The sequence below is a fragment of the Hydra viridissima genome, unplaced genomic scaffold, assembly GCF_058129835.1.
Source record: "Hydra viridissima isolate aposymbiotic clone 2 unplaced genomic scaffold, HvirCarnegie_v1 scaffold_12, whole genome shotgun sequence".
Lineage (NCBI taxonomy): Eukaryota > Metazoa > Cnidaria > Hydrozoa > Anthoathecata > Hydridae > Hydra > Hydra viridissima.
Window position 1 is genome coordinate 13,647,547 of NW_028324311.1, and position 6,000 is coordinate 13,653,546.

Consider the following 6,000-nt stretch of genomic DNA (forward strand, 5'->3'; position numbering starts at 1 on the left):
AACATCTTAGTGTTTTAATGAACTGATTTATAATATTTGAAATTTTAATTTTAAAAAAGTACTTTAAGAAAACCAAAGTTTCTTATAAAAAAAAAAAACATCCTTCGGAAAGCGTAGGTATGCCACGGGAACTTGAACCGTTCGCCTTAAACCAACACGATTCACTTTTAAATGAGCTGGATAGTGAGTCCATCTTTGAAAAAGCGTTGTCAGAAAACAAGGAATGCTCTTCGAAAACAGGCGCATTATACACCGCCGATACAACTGAGAAAAAGGGAAACTTAGAGCTTCTGCTGATTCACTCTTTACCGATATGGGCGCGGTATAACGTCTGCTGCTTTCCTCTCCTTCTAAATATATAGTTAAAAATGCATTTTTAAGTACCAAAAAGGAAGAGTGCTAATGTTTTTAGTAATCTAAAACACTGAATAATAATATATATATCTATTGATCTCCATAATTATCATTCTTTTTGTTATTATTATATATATTATTGTTGTTACTATTGTTTTTGTTTTTACTATTTTTTTTGTTATTAATATTGTTATTTTGTTTCTGTTATTATTATTAATATTTTCTTCATTATAATTGTTAGTATTATTATTTTGATTGTTCTTGCCATTCTTATTATCTTTATTCTTCTTCTTCTTCTTTTCTTATTCTTCTTCTTATTATAATAATAATAATAATAACTATTATTATTATTATTGCTATTATTTTTATTATTATTATTCTTATTACTATTATCATTAACATTATTATTATTGATATTATTATTAATAATAATACTGTTATTATAACTATTATTATTATTATTATTATTATTATTATTATTATTATTATTATATTTATTATTATTATTGTTATTACTATTGTTTCTCTATTATTATTATCATTATTTTTATTATTATCCTTATTATTATTATCATTATTATTATTACCATTATTATTATTATTATCATGATTATTATTATTACCATTTTTGTTATTTTTATCATTATTATTATTATTATCATTCTTATTATTATTATTATTATTATTATTATTATTATTATTATTATTATTATTATTATTATTATTATTATCTTAATTTTTATTATTATCATTATTTATTATTATTATCATTATTATTATTGTTATCATTAATATTATTATTATCACTAATATTATTATTATCATTAATATTAATCTTATCATTATTTTTATTATTATCATTATTGTTATTGTGATCATGTTTATTATTATTACCATTTTTATTATTATTATGATTATTAATATTTTTATCATTATTATTTTTATTATTATCATTATTATTATTATTTTCATTATTATTATTGTTATCATTATTATTATTATTATCATTACTACTTATATGAATATTAATAACAGTATTATTAATATTCTCCTGATTCTTATTATTGTTGAAATGAATCTTATTAAAAAATTTCTTTTATATTATTGTTGTTATTAATAATGCCTTTAATATTATTTTCTTGATATTGTTAAGGCTATCAGGCGTGCATGTTGGAATGTTAAAACGGTTACCTAATCACTTTGAACAATCGGGTGAATTCTTTTTGCTGCGCAACGATTGTTCAATTTTCTCATAGCCTTTCTCATATTCTAATTATTCATAAAAGATATGTTAAAGATATGTTACAAAAATAACAAAGCATATATTTATAAAGAGTGAAAGACAGCAGACGTTTTACCGCGCCCAAGTTGGTAATGTGGGATACAGCAGAAGCTCTGAAGTTTCCCTGTTTCTTAGTAGTATCAGCAAGATACTTGTCGTCTGTTTTCGAAGAGCAAGTGCCGATTTCTGACAATGCTGTTTCAAAGATGGATTCACACTCCAGCTCGTTTAAAAAAGAATCGTATCGATCTGTTGCGAACGAATCAAGTTCCAGCGGCTTACTTGTGCTATCAGAAGGATGTACTTTACTTTTAAAAAACTTTGGTTTTCTTAATAGTTTTTTTGCTTTTGAGAAAATCATTTTTTGTTTTTAAATAAATATTTCTAAAGCTGTTTTATGAGAAGTCACTTTGAAAATCAATTTAAGAGAACCGAGCCTATATTGATAAGTGAAGGTGACGTCAAATTATGACATTTCTAGCATCAGATTGCTTACATTTAAAAACATCGAAAAGATCTAGTCTGGCCTGTAGTTTCTTTAATTTTTGATTTCTCTTTAATGTTCGATTCTTCTCTACACTCATGTGTGCTAACATCTTTTTATAAACTCTCACAAAGTTTATAAAAAGTTTTTTTTTACAAAGCTTGTTATAAATTGAGAAAACAAAATGATTTGACATGTTTCATTTTAGCTCGCTGGATATATAAACAACGAATGATACTATAAATAAATAAATAGTGTTATCTACACTTATTTATATTGACTTTATTATAATTTTTACATTAATTTGTACATTTAAATTTGTTTTTTATTCTTATTATTGTTCTTATTGTTGTTATAATTTATATAAATGATAAAAATGATTATGATTTGATAATAAATAATAAAAACAGTTAAACAAATGCTAACAAAATAAACAAAATAGAGAACAAAATTAATAGCAATAAGAATAATACTAAAAATCTATATAACAGTATTATTATTATAAGTAGCTGTTATAAGTATAGTAAAATTCATAATAGAACTAATAATACCAAAAACATAAGTAATAATAAGGATTGGAATAACATTCATAACAATAATGCTAAAAATAATAATAATAACAACAACAGTAACAATTATAATCATAATAATGTAAAAAACAATATTGATAATAATAATAATAAAAACCATAATATTAATGATACTAATCTTTGTATTAATGATAATAAACTTAACAAAAGTAATAAAATAGTAACAAAAATAAAAATAGAGATAATAATAAAAATGATAATAAAAACAATAACAAAAATACTAATAAAAACAATACTAATTAAAAAAACAACAAAATTAAATAATAATAATTGTAATAACAACAAAAATAATAACAATGGCAATAAAAATAATCAAAATGAAAGTTTAAATAATAATACTAATAATAATAATAATAATAAAAATATTAATAAGAACATTAAGAATTAAAAAATAATAATAAAAATAATAATATTAATCAAAAATAGATAATAATAAAGTTAATAATAATAATATTAAGAATTAAAAAACAATAATGATAAAAATAGTAATTTTAATCAAAAGTAAATAATAATAATAATAAAAATAATAATAATAATAATAGTAGTAATGGCAATAATGAGAACATAAGTAATAATAACAATGACGACAATAATAATGATAATAATAAAAAAAAAATTAACAATTACAACAAAAATAATCAAAATGAAAGTATAAATAATAATACTAATAATAATAATAAAAATATTAATAATAATATTAAGAACTAAAAAAAATTATTAAAAATAATAATAATAATAATAATAATAATAATAGTAATAATAATAATAATAATAATAATAGTAATAATAATAATAATAATAATAATAATAATAATAATAATAATAATAATAATAATAATAATAATAATAATAATAATAATAATAATAATAATAATAATAATAATAATAATAATAATAATAATAATAATAATAATAATAATAATAATAATAATAATAATAATAATAATAATAACAACAATAATGAGAGCAATAGTAATAATAACAATGACAACAATAATAATGATAATAATAATAAAAAAAAAATTAACAATTACAACAAAAATAATCAAAATGAAAGTTTAAATAATAATACTAATAATAATAATAAAAATATTAATAATACTATTATGAGTTAAAAAATAATAATGATAAAAATAATAATATTAATCAAAAATAAATAATAATGAAAATAAAAATGCTAATGATAATAACATTAAGAATTAAATAATAATATTAAAAATAATGATAATAATAAAAAATAAATAATAATGATAATAAAAATGCTAATGATAATCACATCAAGAATACAAACATTAATAATGATGTTATTTATGATAATATTAATATTAATATTAATAATAATAATAAAAATAATATCTACTGTTATATGGGACAGTAATAATTTAATTATTGTAAAGGACCAATTTGAATGTGACATTTATTGTTTAATTATTATAAGTGGGTTTTGTTATGAGTGGGATTAGTAACTTTGTTACTGCTAATGTTTTTAATGGTTAATACAACGGATTGTTTTTTTCACGATCCTCCTATATATTTTATTTTCTGTTGGTGAAGCAGCTTAGGCACCACTCTTTTATTACGTACAAGTCTAAACATATTGTCTCTCCAAAGTAAAAGGAGCAGTTTTCATTCTTTGAGATTTTACAATAATAATAATAGCAATATTAACAAAAATAAAGATAACCAGAACAATAATTATAATAAAAGTTTTAATGACAGTAGTAACAGTTATTCTAAGAACAGTAATAGAAATATTAATATGTAAAGTAAGAAAAACAACACTATAACAATCGAAATATGAAAATGTACAGAAAAGTTTTTTTTAATAAAATTAATTTATTATATGACTAATCTGTGACCAAATATTATAATGCATGTAATCATTTTAAATTCTATCTTTAAATAACTTCTTTTTATTAATAATTATTTGTTTTTACCGCATGCATCTTTCTTATAACAAAGTTAATTAGAAAATACTTTAACGGCCGAAAAAATATTTTCTGCTAAAACTATGGGTTAACTTACCCCAAGTAAGATTCTGATTGGCCCATGGAACATCATTTTAAATAAAGCATTTGAAAAAAGTTCACAAACTTATATAAGCTTTTCATAATACAATTTTTGATGGCATATAGCGTTAGCAACCTTCTTCCATAAAGAAACGAAATAAAGCATGAAATGCAAAAATGTTGGAAGTCAAAGAAAAAAAAGTGAACCAACGTGCCCCGGTCTACCTTAATAAGTAAATCAAATGCAATGTTACAAAATCTTTTGTTTGTTGACAATCGTTATGTATGTTTAATAATTATAAAATAATAATAGTATTATTAAGTTAATAATTATAAATATATAAATTATTATATCATTACCATCGACGCTTTTTTTTTTTTTTTTTTTTTCATCTCAGAAATCATGCGACGTGTTTCTTTATGTTTCGACTGTACGAATGTATTTTGGTTTTACGCAAGACAACAACCGTCATGACGCTTTAAGTTTGAAGCTAACTTTGCTGATGCATCTTGGCAAAGAATCATCTGGACTCCAAAATTTAAGATTCAAAAAAAAGTTCCTGCGCGTTTGTCTTCAAAAGAATGTAGCAACAAAAGTCATGAAAAAACACATTAGCACGAAAACGTAATAAATCGCCACAGCACATCTTTTGGTTCAGTTTTGTTTGCACGTATTCCGTTTGTTCCATTCATATCTTTGTATTTAAATGTTACTTTCCTAAGTTTACAAGGTATGTTAAATTAAAGACAATAATGAAAAACACTTTTAAAACACATAAAAACTTCAAATGAAAATGTTCTGAAGTTTTAAATGGAAATGTGCATGAAGCACTTATTACGTCTGACAAGTGTTAGGTGGAGTCAAGCATTCAAACGGGTGTCAAATACTAAACGGGTTTTGTTCGTTGTCATGGGTGCAAATACGTTGTGTTGTATATAAAACGGTTTAAAATTAATGCCGTTTGAAAATTTATGACGAAGCAGCACAGAAGTAGAAGTTAAAATTGGCGAGTTTGAGAAACGTTAAAGAATGTATAATTTTGCTTGTTGTTGCATAGTGTTATTATAAGCTTTGATTAAACAGGCACACAGTTGCGTTATCATTGTTTCGTTTAATCTAGCTGTATTTTTTGCATACTTGCTATTTGTGCATTACACAGTTGTTTTCCAAAAAGCAAAGTGAATAACGTATAAAGATTATATTCTTCCATAAAAGAATTTACTTCAATGAGAAAAGATTTATGTTGGAAGAGTGCTTTTCTTGAGAGCTCATAATATAAC

The 6,000-nt window shown here is 21.3% G+C and overlaps 1 long non-coding RNA gene across 1 annotated transcript; it reads right to left on the reverse strand.

Moving 5' to 3' along the window:
* Window positions 1–107: 107 nt before the first annotated feature.
* Window positions 108–2,147, reverse strand: LOC149881385 (uncharacterized). The gene is made up of 3 exons (XR_016445914.1): window positions 1,713–2,147; window positions 1,546–1,623; window positions 108–350 (listed from the first exon to the last, which is right to left on the reverse strand). It is a non-coding gene; the product is annotated as an uncharacterized LOC149881385 (long non-coding RNA).
* Between the last annotated feature and the right edge of the window lie 3,853 nt (window positions 2,148–6,000).